The sequence below is a fragment of the Chiloscyllium plagiosum genome, chromosome 16 (genome assembly GCF_004010195.1).
Source record: "Chiloscyllium plagiosum isolate BGI_BamShark_2017 chromosome 16, ASM401019v2, whole genome shotgun sequence".
Classification (NCBI taxonomy): Eukaryota; Metazoa; Chordata; class Chondrichthyes; order Orectolobiformes; family Hemiscylliidae; genus Chiloscyllium; species Chiloscyllium plagiosum.
The window spans coordinates 24,309,234-24,331,251 of record NC_057725.1 but is presented as its reverse complement, the minus strand read 5'-3'; the positions used below and the strand labels follow the sequence as shown (position 1 = coordinate 24,331,251).

The following is a 22,018-nucleotide window of genomic DNA, read 5'->3' as shown; positions in this document are numbered from 1 at the left end:
GCCACACCTCATCAGACCATGTCTGAATTGATTGTAACCTCTAATCTGCAATCCTGCCTACCCCATATAACCTTCTAACCTCTTACTTAACAATCATTGATCTAAAAATTGAGGATTCTTCTTCCATTAACTTTACAGTAAGACAGCATCAAGGAGTCATGACCCTCTGAGAGAAAATGTTTCACTTCGTCTCTGTCCAGGAGCCTAGCCAGTTAACAACTCTTAACCAAAATCACAAAAATGAGCAAATTGTTATCATTAACACATTGCTGTTTGTGGAATCTTGCTGTGAATAATTTGGCTGCTGTGTTACAATAGTGGGAAAAAACAACAAATGTACTTAATTGGTTACAAGGACATAAAAGATACCTTGTCTATGCAAGTCATTTCTTCTTTGTATTCACTTAGTTTAATGACTCATCCAAAAGATGTCATCTCCGACATCACAGCGTGCACCCAGTTGCCCTTGGGAGTCAGTCTAGACTTTGTGCTGACAGTTTGGGAGTGGTGTTTGAACTCATGACCTTTGGAGTTAGCTCAACCATTTTTGACTTACCTGTGGACAAACTGCACAAACGATTCCCAATGGATAATTGTGAAACTTTATTTTGAATTTTTAAGTGAGTTATGAAATGTGCTTATAACATGAGTTTTAATTGTTCTTTAATTGTTCTTTTGATTTTAGTGATACTGTGTTTAATATAATTTAATACTGTATTCAATATAAGCAGAAAATCATATATCTTTGGTTGGGATACTGAACATTTCCTGACTGATAATTTAGGTTTTATGAGCTGTTGTAGCTCTGCAGATAACTTGTTACTTGTGAGGCTTCAGAAAAGATTTATATCTCAGGAGGACTGGATTAAAAATATTTTAAAGTTCAATAGAGCTGCTCATACCCGGTGCCCACAATGTACTTTTAAGTGAAGTGCTTTTTTGAATTTGGATTTGATTTATATGTGAAATATGATTCAGTCACATTTACAGCCTTCTCATAGAATCTTACAGAATCAAGGAGACAATTTGGCCTATTGTACCAGTTTAATTCATCCCACTCTTCCCTGTTCTTTCTCCCATTGCCCTGCTAATTTTACCCTTTGAAACAAATTTCTTTAGGAAGCTACTATTAAATTTGTTTCCACCAACCCTTTCAGACAGTGCATTCCAGATCACAACAGCTAACTGCAGAAAAACAAACCCAGAAATTTTGCTCATCTCCTTTTGTTCTTTAAGCAATTATCTTAAATGTGTCTCTGAGGTATATTGTGCCATATTCTGTGGCTTGTTTAAGGGGAGGTTTTACTATAGTGGCAGAGTGCAGGCTGCAAGGAATTGTACATTATGTTAATCCATTAACCATAAAGTAAACACCTTATCTCCCATGGGGTTAAAGGTCACCTGAGCTGATGCAAGTAGTATGTAGTTCACAAGAGAAATCTGCCCACCTAAATTTAATTACACATTTAGAGAAAACATACGTATGCGGTGCTCTTTGACCTGAACCCAAGAGCTCTGCTCTGGGAAAATGTAGCTTTGCAAGTATATACAGTGATCCAGTTTAATGAAAAACTTTCTAAAAATGTCCTCTCTTTCCACTGCCGTAGTCACTAGACAAGATTATATTGTAGGGCATAGTTACTGATTTTATAACTCGACTCTTTGGTGCTAAGGACAGAGTATTTCCTACACTGGAGTTTTCTGCAACTGCAATTAAATGTGGCGGAAAACTGCGGCTTTCTCTAGCCTTTAGATTACCAGTGACTGCCCCTGAGGAATGTGAGTTGGCAGCTGGGGAGGCCAGGTCCTCACAGGTCTCAGATTGATGATGCAAGCCGACAGACCTTAGCATTTCAATATTCCATCACTGTATCCTGCAACACCTCAACCCTGGCTGCTGTGGGTGTCAGGTGGTGAAATTAATGAATGTTTGGAGGGAAATGGCAACGGCTAGATTGCATTGTACAATAAACATTAATTATACTTTGCATAACACCAAACCAACGAGAATGGTATTAAAATGTGGCTGTCATTGTTTGTTTAGATCTAATTGTTTTGATGTCTTATTCCTGACATTATTAAAACCTGCTTTAAATCTCCAAACTAGGTGACAGATCAGAAAACATAGTGATTGATGTTTTGCTAGCAAGATCCCATCATTTTGGAGTATAACCTGATTTTGGGTCATTATTGACAAGTAATTATAGCGTGTTTTTCAGATAGTGTTGTGGCTAAAAAGCAGGAGATACGTTTGTAATACATTTACATATGTAAAGGTTAAGTGAAAGCAGTTAGTTTTCATTTTTTTAGTGACATGGGTTGGACTCCATGCAGCACCAGTCAAACCTCACACAAGCATACCTTCTGTCTTCTGTTGCATCAAAAGCTGTTGACCATAAGGTAGTAGAGTCATAGAGTCAGAGTCATAGAGTCATACAGCATGGAAACAGACTCCTCAGTTCAATCATGCCAACTAGGTTTCCCAAGCTAAACTGGTGTCATTTGCCTGAGTTTAGCCCAAATCTTTCTAAACGTTTCCTATTCATGTACCTATCCAAATATCTCTTAAATGCTGTAACTTTATTGCATCTACCACATATGAACCATGCTATGTGAACAGGTTGCCCCTCAGGTCCCTTTCAAATCTTTCTCCTCGCACCTTAAAAATATGCCCCCTAGTTTGAATTCCCCCACGCTAAGGAAAGGACCTTTGCTATTCACCATATCTATGCCCCTCATGATTTTATAAACCTCTATAAGGTCACCCCTCAAACTTGTATACTTCAGTGAAAGAAGTCCCAGTCAACCCAGCCTCTCCTCATAACTTTTGTTTTCAAGTTGTTTGATCACCAGAATGAAGGCTCCCTATAATTGGCTCTGTCTCTTAGTGCTGTCCCTTATTTTGGTACAAATTTTCTCCCTTCCCCTCCCTTGTATGGCTCAACAGTTCACCAGATAAACTTGAGCAATGAATGGTGCAGTCAGGCACCACATCTTAATGTTTTACATCAATACAAATGAGCCTCATTGTAGTTCTACCATTTTTTTGCCTGTATCCAGCCCCAGCTGCAGCAACTGGAGACAAGAGTTCAATTAGAATCAGGTATGTCTCAGGGGGAAATTTACCAAAACTCAGCTGTGTGTCAATTTCGGGGAATTTCTTGGAGGATTTCTCAGGCTACTTGTCCTTTGAATCATACCATGTTAGAGTTTCTTTTTAAGGGAGGGCCCAATGTAGCAAAACTTCCTGACATTGTTGAATGTGGGAGCATCACATGGTGGATAGCCTTTAAATGGTAGTTAATGATAACTAGTTAAACAACAGGAAAAGCAAAGAAACAACAAACAAAAAACCTGGATTTAGTTCTGTGACTAAATAGGGGCTGTTTGCCTTTCAAACGACAATGAATCCACAGTCTATAGTGATAGCTTCACCTAATTCATAGCTACTGGAACTGGGTATAAATGAAGCCCTCTCAGGCTTGTAGCGCTTGATTTTATATTGCTCTATAATGCTGACGTTTCTCCTTCTGCATGTCCTCTGTCTGCCTGGGAGACTGCTGCTGCTCTCTCAGCTTTTCAGCGTCCATCGTATTCCCTCTTTGCTTCTGTTGCAAGGATTATGCAGCTCACTCTGTATGGACTTTATTGTAAGCCCAACACCACATCATCACTCCCCCCCAAAAAACATCACCAGATCACTCCAAACATCAGAACCTCATCTTCAGGAGACTACATGATGCTCTTGCTGGGAGAATGGGCTGCACTGTATCTATGCTCAGCCTGCGATCAAGGATTCATATCAGAGTTATTAGCCAAGGCTGCAGATGGTAGCTCTTGACTCTCCAACAGCCATCCCTGTAAATACCTGGACATTGAAATGGAAAAGGAATCTGAAAATTGTCTAGCATATAGCCATCATTTCAGGTTACCTGGTGCAGATCTCTAACTAATAGCACTGATGATGGTAAATTAACCAGTTGTTCTGTGGTGCTGAAACCAGCGGTTCTATGGTATGATGCTCTCAACATGACATTTGTATAGTCTCTAACACCCTGAATATGCTCAAGCCAGCCATATTGGCAAAGTCTTATGCTTGGACTGCAGCATTGAACTCTTCCTGGGGAAATGAGGTGAAGCAGTGTCATCTGGCAGAAATCGGTAACAGCCTTAATTGAGAGGTCCCGCACAGCTCCCTAGATGCTCCATGGAAGCAGCCAGTTGCTCAAAATTCAGTGTCAGTTAACAGGCCCTACTCCAGCAGGTGGCACAGTTCTGTGCCTGTGTCCCAAGTTATCCTCATTCAGTAATCGACCACATGCTTCACCCCTCTGGAGGAAATGACACTGACAGACTCTGGGCATCCTGTCCCTCCTTTGCATCCTGGGGTGACCTTCTCCTGTGACCTCTTTATGTGAAGACTGTTTGGCAGCTGCTCTTGGTCCTGGGATTTAAAGATGATGATACTGAGTCTTCTTCTCATCGTATCTTTACACCTACACGTTCCTATTCCATAGATGGTCCGCAAAGCTGAGTGGCAGGAAGTTGGGTGTGACATTACAGGAGGTTTCACAGGCTACATGAAGCCTGATGTGAATGCTCCTTCCCAGACTCTCTGAGATTTGTGAATTTGGAGTGTACTAACTAAGTGGTAGCACTTGTAGATTGCAGGTTTAAAAGGAAAGAAAGAGTTGCATTTATATAGCAGCCTTGATGGCACTTTATTACCAATGAAATAGAGTCACTGTTTTACTGCAGGAGAGGCAATGACTAATTGGAGCACAGAAATGTAGTACAAACTGTGATGTGCTCACGGTGGACACCAGTTGGAGCATTTTCTTACTCCTCTTTGAAATAGTGACATCTGAGAGAGAGCAAATGGGATTCTCAACTGAACCACAACACACCAATGGTGCAGTGCTCCCTCAACTCTGCACTGGTCTGTTGCCTTAAATATTGTGACTCAAGTCTCTGGAATGGACTTGAAACTACAACCTTCTAGATGTCAGTGATATTAGTGCTATCAATTGAATCATAGCCAAATAAGGGAAAATATTCTTGAAGTCCATAGAAAAAAAATTGGTTAGCTTGGGAAATTGTGTAATAAAATTTTATTTCAATATGATAAAGGTATAGGAAGGAAGAAAAGCATGTTAGTCAGCTTATCAAGCAATGCGGTTTGAGATCAAGTTTTGCATGAAAACATTTCTATTAAAAGCCTTAAGATGTAACAGTTAAGTTAAATGCACCAAATAAATTCAGGTTGCTGTTATTGCTGTTTCAAATAAGAATGTGTCGAGCATCATTTATCCGAGACAATCAACCAATTCTTGTATTTCCATTGGAGTCTGGGACATATACTAGACAAGCTTTCAGAGATAATGCAAATACTATTCAAGTATTGGGTGGAGCAGGCTTCCAAAAAATTTACCAAAGGATGAAGAATTATTTTTCACAAAAAAAATTCAGTTTTTTTGCAGCTTTCAGCAATTTAGAAGATTTAAAAGCTATTTTGCGGTCAAAGGAAGTAGTCAGGCCATTGGTATTAGAATATCATGAGGACTAAAAGGATTCAAGCCATTAAAAATATGTGGTACTATTTATTGGCCCTACAAGAAATAGGAAGGGCAAACCTATGTTTTGGTGCCCCCATGTGGCATACTTTTGCTCAGCATTTATCATCAACCAACACCAAACACAGAGAATTAAGTGATTTAATGGTAAGTGCATTATTTGTGTAATTCAAAGGTCTAGGCTAGACCTTTGGAGAAATGTGTTCAAATTCCACCATGGTATTTGGGGAAAATATAAGTTTAACAAAAATCTGGAATAAATGCTTGACTCATTTTGAAATTACTGGACTGACTATTAAAAACCCATCAAGTTCTCTCAAACTCTTCAGGGAAGGAAATATGCCACCCCTACCTAATCAGGCTTGTATAGAGTCCACAGACTGTGGTGATTGTAATGAGGTCAGTCAGGTGTACTTCATAGAATTTGAGTTCCCTGATTGGGACTGTTAATCTGGTCCAATTGGAGCCCTAGCTGACAGATCCTGACACTCTGAGAGCTGGCTCAGTTTCAAGGACTCTCCATGTGTGAATAAAGAGTGACTTGCTGATGAGATACTGTCCTCTGTGGAGTTATTTTACAAACCAACACCACAATGTGGTTGACTCTTAATTGTCCTCTAGAATAGTTCAGGAGGCAAGTTGTAGGCAGTTTATTCATTAGATGCTCAAAGGTAGTTAGGAATGGGGAATAAATGTTCACCTTGCCAATGATGCTCTGAATGAATACTTCTTTTAAAAAAAAATTTAACTGCTGATTGTGGGGACTTACTCTGTGCAGATTGGCTGCTGTGTTTCCTACTTTAACAGATAAGAGGTCACACAATTATGACAGAGGCGAGGAGGAATCTCTTCTCTTAGAGGACAGTAAATCTGTGGAATTCTTTAACTCAGAGGGCTGTTGAGGATGGGTCACTAATGTATTCAAGGCTGAGGTAGATATTTTTTTTTAATCAGTAAGAGAATTGTGGAGTTTGAGGAAAAGGAAGAGAAAGTTTAGGATTATCAGATCAGGCATGATGTAATTGAATGGTGGAGCAGATTTGATAGGCTGAATGGCCTATTTTTGCTCCTATGCCTTTTGGTCTTATTAGAACAGTAACCTCACTTGAAAATTACTTCACTAATTGTAAAGTGTTTTGGAATGTCTAAGACTGTGGAAGTCACAACAAAATTGCAAGTCCTTTTTCTTCAAGCTGTATTTTCAAGAAATTCTTATTTGGCACTGGTATAGTTTATGACGGAACCTGATCTACACTGAGTAGCAGACAGCATGATGGGTTGCTACAGTTGGTTTAACAGCACTTTAGTTGAGAAGAGTAAAATAGGCCAGGATTCCTGCTGTCTGCAGGTTGAACAAGGATAGGATGACACTTAGCTGGGACTCCATAGACAATCCTCTGCTGCTGTCATATTAATAATAAGGTAAGAGATGATACATGCGCATGTGGAAATATTCATCGCAGAGGAGTCATTGGGGAAGATGTTGCTGGTTTTGAGCTGTATGCAGCACAGAGAGGTAAAAGGAACGGAAAAGATTGTATGCCTTTAGTGTAGTCTATCTAATTTGTTTTGCATGTGGACAGAAAATCAGATTATCTCTTTCTGAGTAAATAATCCTTACTGACTTAACTTCTTCAACAGGTAACACACGGGCTACAGCAATCGGTATTCATGGGAAGTGAAAGAATGAGAGAAGGAAGGAAGTAAACTAATAAATTCTGATAATACTGAAGAAACTGCTGAAATTCAGAAAAAGTGCAATCAAAGGTGGGTGGCACAGTGGTTAGCACTGCTGCCTCACAGTGCCAGAGACCCAGGTTCAATTCCTGCCTCAGGAATTTGGAGTTTGCACATTCTCCCCGTGCCTGTGTGGGTTTCCTCCCACAGTCCAAAAATGTGCAGGTTAGGTGAATTGGCCATGCTAAATTGCCCGCAGTGTTAGGTGTAGGGGAATGGGTCTGGGTGGGTTGCGCTTTAGTGGGTCGGTGTGGACTTGTTGGGCTGAAGGGCCTGTTTCCACACTGTAAGTAATCTAATCTAATGCCCAGCATTCGTGAACTTCCAATAGGCTCTTGGTGGAAGTGGCAAGAAGCAAAGCAGGAAATCTTTATCACAACAACACTCCAGAAATCAGATCTATCATTCTGGTGTGGACAAGATAATGTGGATTATTAGACCTACATTATTATTCCACTATATCTGTTCCACTACATCTATTCCCCAAAATATGGCTGAAGTGAATGTGTACAGAAGTCCATAAATTAATCCTTTAGAAGAAAGAAATAAAACTTAACTGGCTAAACAGACCTTGGATGAACTCCAATAAATATTAAAAAAAGTTGCATTTATATCGTAATTTTCACAAACACAGGGCATCCCAAAACCCTTTACAGGCAAGTACTTTTTGAAGCTCAGCCATTGTTGTAATGCAGGGAAACATGATGGCCTTTTTATGTACAATAAGGCCCCACAAATAGTGATGAAATAAATATTCAGGTATTCAGTTTCTCAGCACTGTTGGGTGTAGGATACATTCTAATCAGAGCTATTCTGTTCTGTATCTAATAGTGGTTTAGCATCTTTTACAAACTGTTAGGAAGATATTTTGCCCAGGATTATGTTTTGCCAATTATCTGAAATATCTTTCCTCTGGTTCCAACCATGTTGTTAGTGCAAACAGTTTCTGCCAATCAAAGAATTTTTTTTATTTCAAAAATATACTTTATTCATAAAATTATCTACAAGTACATACAAATGTTCTAAATCATATCTGTACAGTCTTTACAGAGAAAAACACAAACAAAATATTGGAATTTTGACATTTCTCAGAGCTTCTTTCCAGTTGCAAAATCTAAGGCAGTTTCTACTAATGCAGAAAACTACTTATGTTCATTTTGAGGCAAAAAAAACTCCTCATAATTTTGAATGTGCATATCAAATGTTCTCTTCTCTTGTATAAGAAGAATGATACTAACTTCTCTTATCTATCCATTTAACTGAATCATTGTATAGTGCCATCATAAATATTGCATGGCTCAGAGATATATTATGTTGAAGAAACAGCAGTGAGTTTGTCTTTGCTGTTCAGGGTTTTGAGAGCAGTATTTCTCCATCAAAGGTGCATAAGAACGTTTCAAGGGAATCTGCAAAAAAATTCCAGAAGTACGTGAATAAACGGTAACCAGTAGTAGAATGTGTGATTTCGGAATTGAATGGATTGTTTGATTTACCTCAGAGTTGACATTGAGAAACACTAAGTATGGCAGCAAGATTGCTGGGTAAATTCACAACTCCAAAACTGGAAAGAGGCAGTGATCACACTCTGGCTTATTCAGAGTGGTCTGGTGGGATCAGCTCAGGTGGGAGGGGGGAGTGGAGGTGCCAGGTCGTGTTGGAGGGATTTGGTGCTGGGAGGTCAGTGAGATGGGGAGTGTGTGTGCCAGTTCTGATGTGATTGGGTTGGGTATTGTAGGAATGTAGACCAGTAGGGTTGGGTCCTAATGGGGGCAAACAGGATGACAAATCTGGGGAGGTCAGGTGACATGGGGGTAAGGGTTTGCTCAGTCCGGCGGGTTTCGGTCATTGTAAGCAGGACAACTCCTGAGCCCAGTCGTGTCAGATTGGGTCATGTAGGTGTCTGGGTTGTGCGGTACAGTTTGGGGGTTCAGTTGTAAGTCAGAGATTCTGTTTAATAGTTACCTAGGAGTCAAGTATGTTTTAATTTTCTAACAATTCTGGGGTAACTATTAAACTAGAGTGAAAGGGAACCCTCTAAATCCTCTGTCCATAAGGAATGTTTTTGGAGGGTATAAGATACTCAGTATTTTCCAATCAGCATGTTGAATTTTCTGGGCAATTCCTTGGGGTTTTTTTTGCCACATACTCCCAATGCACATCTGAGCTGCTGCAATGACTATTTGGCCATTGGAATATCAAGGCCATTTTAAAACAATGCATCAATAGACATCAAAATCTACTAAGGAGAACCTGCTAGTCATAAAGGAATTACACAAGCACCTTATATCCTGACTCCCCCGGTGACCCTGACTGATGCCTCCATATGGTTTTGATGGACTGCAGATGGAAGAAAATACTATAAAAATGCATTGCAAAACAAATGTTTAACTCTCCATTAAAACAGATGTCCAGAAAAAAAATTGAACACAACTTGTATTTGTACAGCACCTTTAATGTTGTAAAACATAAAATGCCCTGCAGACATTACCAAACCAAATTTGACACTGGACTGCATAAGGGGATATTGAACAGATGATCAAAATCTTGGTCAAAGTGTTAGTTTTTAAGAATCATCTTTAAACAGGAGAGTGAGTCGGAGAGATTTAGTCTGACTATTCCAGAGTTTAGGTACTTGGCATCCAAAGGCATGGTCAACAGTGGTATGGTGAAGGAAATCATGGATATGCAAAAGACTGTAATTGAAGGAATACCAATTTCTTCGTGAATTGTTGAGCTACAGCAGGTTGCAGAATTAGGGAGAAGCCAGGGTAAGGAGGAATTTCAACATAAGGGTGGAAAATATTAAATGCAAGCTCTTGCTTGACAGTAAGCCAAATTGGTGAATAGTGAGACGTCTACCATCTTGAAAGAGAAAGAGCTGAGGTGGTGACCAACCAGTAGTTATGTTCAGATTATTAAGCCAACCGTCAAATGACGGACTGTGTAAAAATCACCTCCTAAACAATGAGGTAGGAGGACACGAGACAGTAATCATGGTTTCAGCAATGACAGACCCAGTCATAAATGGCTGAATATAGTTCAATAGTATGTGTTAGATCAGTTGTTTGATCATAGAATTCAGTAACAATTCCGAATTCATAGAATTCAGTAACAATTCTGAAGCTAAGTCACAATTCTTAGGAAAATATGCTGATACTCAATCCCCATAATTCCCAGGATCATCACAAGAGTTGAAGATTTAATCAAATTACTGAAACATTCCCAATTTACCCATGTGATGGACTTAAGTTTACAGAAAACACTGACTAGGTTTCTGTACTTAAGCAGAAAGTATTATTTGTTACAAAGAAATCAACTCTAACTAAAGAGAAGACAAAATCAAGTGATAATTCTGCTAACTTAAGCACATTCCACTTCTTAAATCCCTACACAGACATTCAGAATGACCTGAACATATAAACAAGCACAACAAGGAGGGAAAATACTGGGGAATCACAGCTTGATAGCTCTAGTTCACAGGATTCGATGAACTGTCCCTTCTGCCCTTCATGAAACATCCATCTATTCTAATTGCATTTTCCTGCACTTGGCCAGTGGACCTGTATGTTATGGTGTTTCAAATGTCCATGAATGAGCTGCCAGAAGAAGTGGTGGAGCTTGGTACAATTACAAATTTTAAAAGGCATCTGGATGGGTATATGAATAGGAAGGATTTAGACGGATATGGGCCGAAAGCCTGGAAAATGGGACGAGATCAATTTAGGATATCTGGTCAACATGGATGAATTAGACCAAACTGTCAATCCCGTGCTGTACATCTTTATAACTCATTGATAGAAGCGTATACAATTACAACATTTAAAAGGCGTTTGAACAAGTACACGAAAAGTAAAGATTTAGAGAGATATAGGCCAAATACAAGCAAAAGGGACTAGTTCAGTTCAGGAAACTTGGTTGGCATAGATGAGTTGGGCTGAATCATCTGTTTCCATGATATATGACTTGATTCCTGTATTTATATGGTTCTTCAATGTATTGAGAATTCCCACTTCTCCAAACTTTTAAGCAATGAATTCCAGATACTGTGAAAAAAATCTTTCTTCAAATGCCATTTGCACCTCCTTACCTTAAAACTGTGTTCCCTGGTTATTTACCCTGTACTAGGAGGGAAGGTTTCTTCTTAAATACCCTGTCCAAGCTTACGTTCCCCTGCCCCCGCCCCACCCCAAACTTTGCATACTTCAATCAGCCTTCTCTGTTTTAAAGAAAACTGCCTCTTCTTATTCTCTCTTCATTGCTGAATCGCTCCAGCCCAGGCAACACCCCGGTGAATCTCTTCTGCACCCTCTCCAGTGCAATCACATCCTTCCTGTGGAATGGTAACCAGAACTACACAGAGTGCTCCAGCTTAATTAATGTAATATACAGCTCCATCATAACTTCTCTGCTCTTGTAATCAATGCTTTGACTAATAAAGACAAATATCCATATGCGTTCTGAAATACTTGTCCTGTTGTATTCAAGAATCTATGGACATCCTCTGATCTGTTGTATTTCCTACAGGCCTACATTCAGTGCATACTCCCTTGCCTTGTTAGTGTTACCAAAGTGCATGGACTCACACTTTTTGACTAAATTCCATTTGACACTGTTTTGTCCATCTGATGAATCCATTTATATTGTCTAATACTTTCCTCCTCAATACTTACTACACCAGCAATTTCTGTGTCATCTGTGAACTCATAACCCCTACATTTTATATCCACATCTTTAATGTATACAACAAACAGCAAGAGATTCAGACCAAACCCTGCAGAATGACATTGGACACAGGCTTCTAGTCACAAAACACCCTTCCACCTTCACATGTTGCATCCTGCTGTTAAGCAAATTTTGGATTCATTTTGCCAAATTGGCCTAAATCCCATGCTCTTAGCTTCTTAAACATTCTGCCATGTGAGAAATTGTCAAAAGTCTGACTGAAGTCTATATAGACTTCAACAACTGCGCAACCCCTCATTTACATACCAGTCACCTCATCAATAAAATTTGTTTGAATTTGTTAAAGATGATTTTTCTCTTATGAAGTCTTGCTGACCACCCATGATTAATCCTTGCCTCTACAGTGTCCCAACTACATGTATTAGACTTACTGACCTGTATTTCTTAGTTTGTCTCTACCAGCCTTCCTGAATAGTAGTACTACATCAGCTGTCCTCCAGTCTTCTGGAACCCCTAGTGCAGCCAGAGAGGATTTCAAAATTAATTTCAAAGCCCCAGCAAACTCTTCCTTTGCATCCCACAGCAGCTTGGGATGCATATTCATCTGAACCTAAGAATTTATCTACTTTCAGGCCTGTTAAGACTGCTAATATCATCTCTTTCTCAGTGCTAATTTGTTCAAGTGTGTAACAGGTGCCCTCTTTGATTTCTATACTTACATTGTTCCTCTCTACAATGAATACTCATTTAAAACCTCAGTCATATCTTTCAGTTCTGCACACAGACTGCCACTTTGATCTCTAATTGGTACTACATTTTCCTAGTTATTCTTTTGCTCCTAATATAGTTATAAAATATCTTTGGATTTTCTTTAATGTTACACACCAGTGATTTTTCAAGTCTGCTTTTTACTCTTCTAATTTTTTTTTGAACAACCCACTTCACTTACGACACTTTTCTGAGAAATCTGCTGTTTGAGACTTTGACATCTATCAGGAGTTTCCTTTGTTTCTGATCTAATCCTGTGTATCTCTTGACATTCAGGCTTCTTTGCACTTGTTGGCCCTTCCCTTTATATTTATGAGAACATGTTGGCCTTGCACACTCACTATTACCCTTTTGTATGTGTCCCACCCTAATGTGGATTTTCCTCCAAATAGCTTCTCTTAGAGCATTTGGCAAGATTCTGTCTTACCTTATTAAAATCTGTCCCCCTAGTTAAGAACTTTTATTTCCAATCCATCTTTATGGATAAGGACAATCACTTTAAAACTTACTGAATTATGTTCACTCGCACTGAAATGCTCTCCCCCACTGCCTCACTGACCGCTTACCTGATTTTATTTCCTAAAATTTATTTGCTGGCTTAAAAAGCTATTATTTCCTATTATCTTTACACTTCTTTTGAGATTTACCTACCTATCTGTCTTACTATATCTTCCTGACTGTTTAGGGGTCTATAGTACACCCCCAGCAATGTGTTGCCCCAGTTTTGTTTTTACATTCTACTATATGGCCTCATTTGAGGAATCTTCTAAGATGTCAACCCTCTTTAATGATGTAATTAACTCTTTAATCAATAGTAGAACACAATCTCCTCTTTTAAAAACCCACATCTCACAGAAAGATTCTATAAGCTGAAATATTGAGCTGTCAGTCCTGTCCCTCCCTCAGTTACGTCTCACCCAGATCATATCCTCATGTCTTAATCAACACATCAATTCATTTGCTTTACTTACAAGACTCTTTGCATTAAAATTAATGGCATCCAACCTTGCCATTCTCCCTTGTGCCTAATCTTCACTGTATTCATGCTGCCTTCTAGACAGATTTGTTTTGTCTTCTATACTTGTCTGAACATCACCACCTACTGTACCTTCACTCCGTATCTCATTCCCACAATCTACCTAGTTTAAAGTTCCAATGCCCTAAGGGTGGCACGATGGCTCAGTGGTTAGCACTGCTGCCTCACAGCACTAGGGTCCCAGGTTCAATTCCAGCCTTGGGTGACTGTCTGTGTGGATTTTGCACATTCTCCCCATGTCTGTGTGGGTTTCCTCCCACAGTCCAAAGATGTGCAGGTCAAGTGAATTGGCCATGCTAAATTGTCCATAGTCAGAGGGAGATGGGTCTGGGTGGGTTACTCTTCGGAGGGTTGGTGCAGACTTGTTGGGCCGAAGGCCCTGTTTCCACACTGTAGGGAATCTAATCTAATCTAAAGTCCCCCACCCCCACCCCACTATCAGCAAGTATGTTGGTCCATTCTGATTCAGATACAACCTGTCAGACTTGCACAGATCCCATCTTGTCCAAAAACTAACCGAGTGATCCAGGAATCTAAAGCCCTCCCTACTGCTTCAACACTTCAGCCAGATCTTCATCTCGTCTATTGACCTATTCCTACCCTTATTAGCATGTGGCACAGGGGGTACTGCAGAGATTGCAATTTTGAAATCCTACTTTCTAATCTACTATAGAGCTTTCTAAATTCTTGTTGCAGGATCTCATCCTTCTTTCTACTTATGTCATTGGTGCCAATGTGAACCACAGTCTCTGGCTGTTCACTCTTCCCCTTCAAAATGCTCTGCAGCTATTCAGTGACATGCTTGACTCTAGCCACAGGGAGGTAACATACAATCTTGGAGTTACATGTGTGGCCACAGAAATGCCTTCACTATTGAATCACCTATCACCATTTTTCTCCTAATTTTTCTGTTCCCTCCTTGTGCAGCTGCCCGGGATCAGAGTTGTTGTTTCCATGCTGAGGACTCATGGCCTCCACAATTGATCCTGATTGCACCAACCAATCAGCAATCTGTCTGTGGAATAAGTTTACTCTGCACACAACCATGTTGCAGTGACATCTTAGACATCTTTCTCCCACTGTTTGAAAAAAGCAATGGTATAAATAAACTTACAATGAGGTCCAATAACCTTTTATTTAAAGTACAGTAACTCCTTCCACACTCCTTGGTTTAAAGCAATCATTTTCCTATTTTGGTCCACAGTCCAAATTAAGAATATAAAGATGTGGACTTTTCACAACATACAACAGCAACTTTTCAGTTTAGGCCCTAGGACTCCTAAGAGCAATGTCCGAGATCCATTTATCCACTCATTCAAGAATGTTTTTTTCATTGTTAGGCCAGAAATTGGGAATGTTTGAAGATGACTGCATTGGGTTCCGTACCATTCCTGTGTGCACCAAAACATGAACAACATTCAGGCTTGGACTGAAAGTGTCAAGTAAAACTTAAGCTACACAAGTGCTAGGCCACAACCATCTCCAAAAAGAGTGAGTCTAACCATCATCCTCTTGATATACAATGCCTTTACCATCACTGAATCTCCCACCAGCAGCATCCTGGGGTTACCATTCACTAAGACATTAACTGGACCAGCCATGCAGGTGTAAAAGCTCGACTGAGCTGACAGAGACTGGGAATTTACTTCCTGATTCTCCAGAGCTTGTTTGCCATCTACAAGGTAGAAGCCAGGAGTGTGATGGAATATTGTCCATTTGTATAGATATATGCAGCTACAATAACACTCAAAAAGATCTGTCCCATTCAGATCAAAATAGTTGATTCCGTTGACAGCCCATCCACTATGTTAAATATCTACTTCTACCACAGTTTCTGCAGTGTGCATCATCTGTAGGATGTACTTCAAACCCACCAAGACTTCTTCAGTGGTACCACCATGACTGTATCTTCCACCATCTAGACCCACACGAGAACAGGTCTATGGGAAAGTTCTTATCTGAGTTGAACCCCCACCACCTCCAAGTCACATAAAATGAGGACTCTAACCATTCCTTCATTGTTGCTAAAATCCTGGAACTCCCTAAAAACAGTATCTGTTCACTTTCACAAGGCAGTTCATGGGAGCTTGCTGCTACGTTTCCTACATTGCACAAATGGCAAGTTTCAAAAGTACTTAGTTGGATATAAAGCACTTTAGGACATCCTGAAGGTGTGAAAAAATGTTTTTAAATGCAAATGTTTCTCTTTCCTATTCTGTTAATCAGATTTTCTTTGCACTTCAGGTCATCACCTGTTGGTGGCGCTGTCAGCCTAACTTTACCAAGTCATTGCAACAAGATACCTATTGCTGGTAAGAGATGCAGATAATGGCGAGTGTTCAGCAGGTCCCAGTGTCATTGGTATTCCCTCATGTGGTTTAGTTTCCCACTTGTACTCTGTTTACATATCCATTCCTGGCTTGACCTTGCCATTACAACATGAAGTGGAATTTGCTTTATGAGCAATTAGTTTTGCACAGGTTGTCAAATGATGTAGTAAACTCTGCTAATACTAATATTACAATTTTTTTGTTTTTTTATCGACACTCTGATCTTTAACTTACCATACCTCTTCAAATCAAACCGTGTTAATCAAGTTTCCTTTCCTCGTTATTTAGGTATTTCATTATCTGTATTTCTCACCTTTATTTTTGACTAATTTTAATACACAATCATGTCAGACAAAACTTTATTTCTTAATTTTAATTTTATCCCCGATACAAACCACTAAATTTAAAAAATGGAAAATACAGGAATAATACTTTCACCATGACAGTAAAACAATAGCTTCCAGTTACAAAGCACCTTTCCCAATTTCAAGTCAAGACAAAGCACATTGCAGCCAATGAAGATAAATTAATCAGATTATTCAAGTAGCTGCACAGTAGGAAATGTGACAAACAATCTGTATGCAATGAGGTCCCACAAACAGCAATCTGATAGTAATTGGAAAATCAGTTTTAATGATAATGATTGAGGAATAAATATTGACCAGGACAGCAGAAATTCCTCCTTTAATCTCTGTCAACTGGATCTTCCAAGTCTACCTAAGAAAGCAGATAGGAGATTCAAGTTAATGTCTAATTGAAAAGATGACCTGTCCGCCAGTGCAGTGCTCCTTTAGTACTGCACTGGAGTGTCAAACTGGACTTTTGTATCAATTCATGGAGGTTCAACTCCCAAAAGTTCTCCGACGTATATCTACTCGGTGTACAGAAGCATATACCTACTTCTTCTCACCATTCGCCACAAACAACACATTCACTACACCATATCCTTTCAACTGATAGTATTTCTTCATACAGTCATAGAATCTTGCAATATGAAACAGACCCATTAGTCCAACCAATCCATACTGAACATAATCCCAAACTAAACTAGTCCCACCTGCCCGCTCCTTGCTTGTATCCCTCCAAACCTTTCCAATTCATATACTTAATCTAAATGTCTTTTAAACGTTGTTTTCAAAAGCACCGTGTCAATTGGGAAGAGAGTACCACGAATCAAGACCCACTATTCTACAAGTCATGACAAGTGTATAACTACCCAGTTAAACCACCATGATGATCAATTTGTTTGACAGACTGCTATTCTGAACAAAAGCAATTCAAACCAAATTTTATCATTAACAAGAAAATAAGTTTATTGTCAAGAAACTTATTCTTTAATACTGGCAAAAACTGGATTATTAATATACTTACATTATAAGCCTTTTCTAAGAAAACACACTCTCATTCATAACTGAGGTAGGCAAATAATAAACAGATGATTTGGCACAATACTGTTGATGGAAAATGTCAACAGAGAAAAACAATTCCAGTGGTTCAAGACCATAAAGGTGGAAAGTTATTTCTCACAGCTCTTTTGATTTGTATACTCATGATGTAATGTTGTTACAGAGCGATGGTCAATCTTTGATTCAGTAGTTGATTAACTGGACCGAGGCTTTTTTCTTGGATCAGATCTCTGGGGTTTTTTTTTTGTTTTTGTTTTACTTGTAGAGATAAAGAGTGAAAGATATTTCTTCCACAACAAATTTCTGGATGTCACTCAATGCACTCACAAGTCTACAACAAACTACGGCTGGATCAGTCTGAAAACTGTTGTTAGGTAGCTTTTCTTTCATTTGAAAGCTCTGTTACTACTTTTTCTCATAAAGAATCAATTTCATTGCTGTGAAAAGTAAAACAGGGTGGAATCTTAGAGGAGTCTGAGATGGAAATGTGTTGCTGGAAAAGCGCAGCAGGTCAGGCAGCATCTAGGGAACAGGAGAATCGACGTTTCGGGCATGAGCCCTTCTTCAGGACTCCTCTTAGAGGAGTCTCAACAGTGTAGAACACGGTGAGATTTGTGGCAGAATCAGATGAAAAGTCTGGCCAGGCCTATCACAACATTCCTGAAGAAGGGCTTATTCCTGAAACGTCGATTCTCCTGCTCCTTGGATGCTGTCTGACCTGCTGCGCTTTTCCAGCAACACATTTTTCAGCTCTGATTTCCAGCATCTGCAGTCCTCACTTTCTCCTATTACAACAATAGGAGCGTATCACTTCATCTTTTCTACTTTGTCAAGCAGCGTGTTACATTTCTCACTAGACAGAGGTGAATTGCCAATTAATAGTGATTCAAGTTTAATAAATGCCTTGTTGATAGTTCAACTTGCCTTGTTAATACCTAGAGTCAAAAAGTGCTGGAAAAGCACAGCAGATCAGGCAGCATCTGAGGAGTAGAAGAGTCAACATTTCGAGCATAGCCCTTCATCAGGAATGTGGACGCGGGGGCGGTGGGTTGGGGGTGGGGGGAGCTGAGAGATAATACCCAGCTTCCTATCTTACCAAATGTGACGAACAAACTACATATTGAGAAAACTCAATGTGATACCCAGATTGGGTTTCTGGCAACATCAGCTCAATGCTTGTTTTTGAGGGACTTCATTTGCTTAGGACCAACCAACATCTTAGGGCAGGATTTCCAGGTCTCTGCTGCATGCACCCTCGTTCATGGACCTTGGCATCAGCATTTGCCATCTGCTCATGACCATCATGGCACCTCTCCAATTCAGTTGCTGACCCTTCAGGTACAAATCAGGTAGTGCAGATTTGTATTGCAGGGCACACCAGCAACAAGCATTGAAAGGCTGCAGCTGGAACATTTTGTACACACTGACATTGACTCAGCTCATGGATCGAACGAAGCTGCATCTCAGAGCTGCTTGCTTGCTGTGTTTGTGCTCACTCACTTAGCACATACCTGCATGCTTGCACTAGCCGTACCTTGCCACGTCTGTTAGCCCATTGCCAAAAGCTGCCAGTACTGATGTTTTAGGGGCTCTTTAGTGCAGACTTACAGGTAGGCTGCATGTCATGCTTTCCAGTATGGATCAGTCCTGGGGAAGGGGCATGATATCTTGCTGTAGGACACAATGAGATGTCAATCTAACACCTACATCATGTTCAAGATGCTTGCATAGCAAACACCCTACATGTTCATTCAAATAAATACCCATGTCAGTGGGGGATGGTCCTCAGTCCAGTGAAGGAGGTCCGGTACTGTCAGTCATGGTCATATTCTGCATACAGTCCAAGGGCTTGGTCACAGTCAGTCTTCAGCTTGAAATATTTCCCATCAAGGGATCAGTCTGATTACAGTCTGGGCAGTGAGAAACAGGCCATTCTATAGGGTGAGCAGCAACACTCAAAGGACTTATGTAATGTCAGTCTGAGAGCTGCAAAAAAAACAATCATGTCCATGGTCTACATATTGGAGTTGTCAGAGCCTGGGACAAGTCCATTGACTTGAGGGTGTGTCTATCGATCATCACAGAGGGTGGAAGGAGAAGCCTCTTGGGCCAGGAGGAGGGATCATTGCCAAAAACAACTGGAGAAGGAAGCAGAAGCCTTTGTGGTGGTTGGAACAAATACAGTCATGGGGGAAACTCTAGGTTTATGAAGGGTTTGTGGAACAGCATTGGAAGGCATGGTAGTCTACTGTAGATGCAGGTTATTGGCACCACCCATGGCCTCCACAGTGGGATAATAAAGGAATAAGGTGAGCATTGTTAAGGTGTAATGTCAAAGTTCATGGACAGGGAAGACAGCTGGAGGTAAGGTTCAGTATTATGCTTCTCCACAATGGGGGGTGGGAGGGTGGAAAAGGGATGTCAGGTTAGTGCAAGGTAAAAGGTGGCATGGAGGTTCAGAATGGGGAAAGTCAGTGTCACTTTAATGGGTGAAATCACGCTACCCATGTCTACTGGACATTTGGATACTGACAGGGTAAATATATGATGGATCTGTTTGCTAATTCTAATTACATTTAATTTGTAAACATTTCTTTGCACATAAGCAATGCAAGAAGGATGAACATGGTGATGCACAAAACACTTGTCAAAGGAGGATTAAACCTTGCCATTGTTGCTTCCAAACTAACGTTGGCATCTCAGTAATGCAGGATTTAGCAGCAATAACTGAAATAGAGGCAAATGTTGGTCAGAAGCACTCCATTACTTATGGAACTTCCAAGGATGCTGTGGGATGAGGGGAATTTCATATGTCATGTAAGTATGATGTCAATAATGAATGCAATGTGAAGTGAAATGGTTGTGATGGATCTGGATGAGAAGGGGATGGAAAAGCTTCCTCTTGGCATTAGTCCTCAGCTGGAGAACCACCTTTGCCAAGTCGGTGCACATTCTGCGACCAGAGCTGTGGTGAACTGGAATGATGTGGCTCTGTCAGGCTGGTTCCACAGCTTGATACGGTCTGGGAGGGCTCTCTAGTATAGTTTGGTGAGAGTGCTGCACCATCCTGGTATATAGCATTCTTCCCAATTGGACCAAACAACTAGGTTATGTGACAGATGCTGAGGAATTGGGGGAGCAGGAACAGTCATCCATAGTGAGAAGGAGGAACCTCTCCTTATGAATGACAGAGCTCAGCTGCATTAGTCCTTGCAAGACAGACATGACCTGATTGACAGATGAGTGCTGAAGATGGTCATTGACTGTCAAAGTAATGGTTAAAAATCACACAACACCAGGTTTTAGTCCAAAAGTTTATTTCAAAGCACTAGCTTTCAAAGCGCTGCTTCTTCATCAGGTGGTTGTGTAGCAGAATCATAAGACACAGAATTTATAGCAACAGGGTTGCACTGTCATGGAATAAAATAATAATCAAATTTAACTTAAGCCTTTCATCATTTAGAATGATCATGTTAGTTTCAATTCCTTCATATGTAAATCCCATAACTTCTTTAAACTTACATAGTCAAGATAGCATTGAACAATAGGTGCCATCTCAGCTTAGATAATGCATAGAAGGTGTGAAGTCTGTGTCCGAATGTTAGGTCAGGCTGATTCTGTTTCTAAAGTGGGATTTACAGAATTGTACATGAATTTATGCAGTTTTTGAGCAAAATGAAATGTAATTCTGCAAGTACAAATTCACCCCACAATTTGTACTTGCAGAATTACATTTTATTTGCTCAAAAAATCCCTTGAGAATGTAACTTTTAAAGAAGTTCTGGGATTTACATATGAAGGAATTGAAAATAACATGATCATTCTAAATAGTGTTGAAAATCACACAGCTCAAGGTTGTAGTCCAGCAGATTTATTTGGAAGCACTAGCTATTGGAGCACTGCTCCTTCATCAGAGATGAAAGGCTTAAGTTAAATTTGTTTAATATTACATTCCATGACACTGCAAACCTGTTGCTATAAATTCTGCGTCTTATGATTCTGCTCCATAACCACCTGATGAAGAAGCAGCGCTTTGAAAGCTAGTGCCTCCAAATAAATCTGCTGGACTATAACCTGGCGTTGTGTGATTTTTAATTTTGTTCACTCCAGTCCAACACTGGCATCTCCAAATCAAGGTCAAGTTTGGCATTGTGGGTGTAAACTGAAGCTTGAGTGAATTTTCTCTTGTTCCCTTTGACTGACTAATAACAAAGCTATTTCGGATTTGTCAATTTCTGGCCTGTATATGCTATCCCTTTACTAGATGTCAACGCGAGATTTTAAAGAGTAGTCCGAGTCTTGTATTCAGTAGCACAAAGCGATCTTTTTTCAGAGTTCTCTACCACACACGTTACAATGGATACACGCAACATTGACATCGGTGCTAGCCCCATTTCCTCTGCCCTACACATCCAATCCTATGAATACACATTCGACGGTGGACAACTTCATGGTCAACCTCAGGTCCTCCTATCATCTCGTGAT

The 22,018-nt window shown here is 40.0% G+C and overlaps 1 protein-coding gene across 1 annotated transcript in view; it reads left to right on the top strand.

Annotated features, from left to right (window-relative positions):
* The first annotated feature begins 551 nt into the window (after positions 1-551).
* Positions 552-22,018, top strand: part of LOC122558037 — a 111,867-nt gene continuing 90,400 nt past the window's right edge. The window contains exons 1-2 of the mRNA XM_043706367.1: positions 552-620; positions 16,042-16,109. The gene's annotated coding sequence lies outside the window, so the exon portion shown is untranslated. The remainder of the gene's footprint in view (positions 621-16,041; positions 16,110-22,018) is intronic.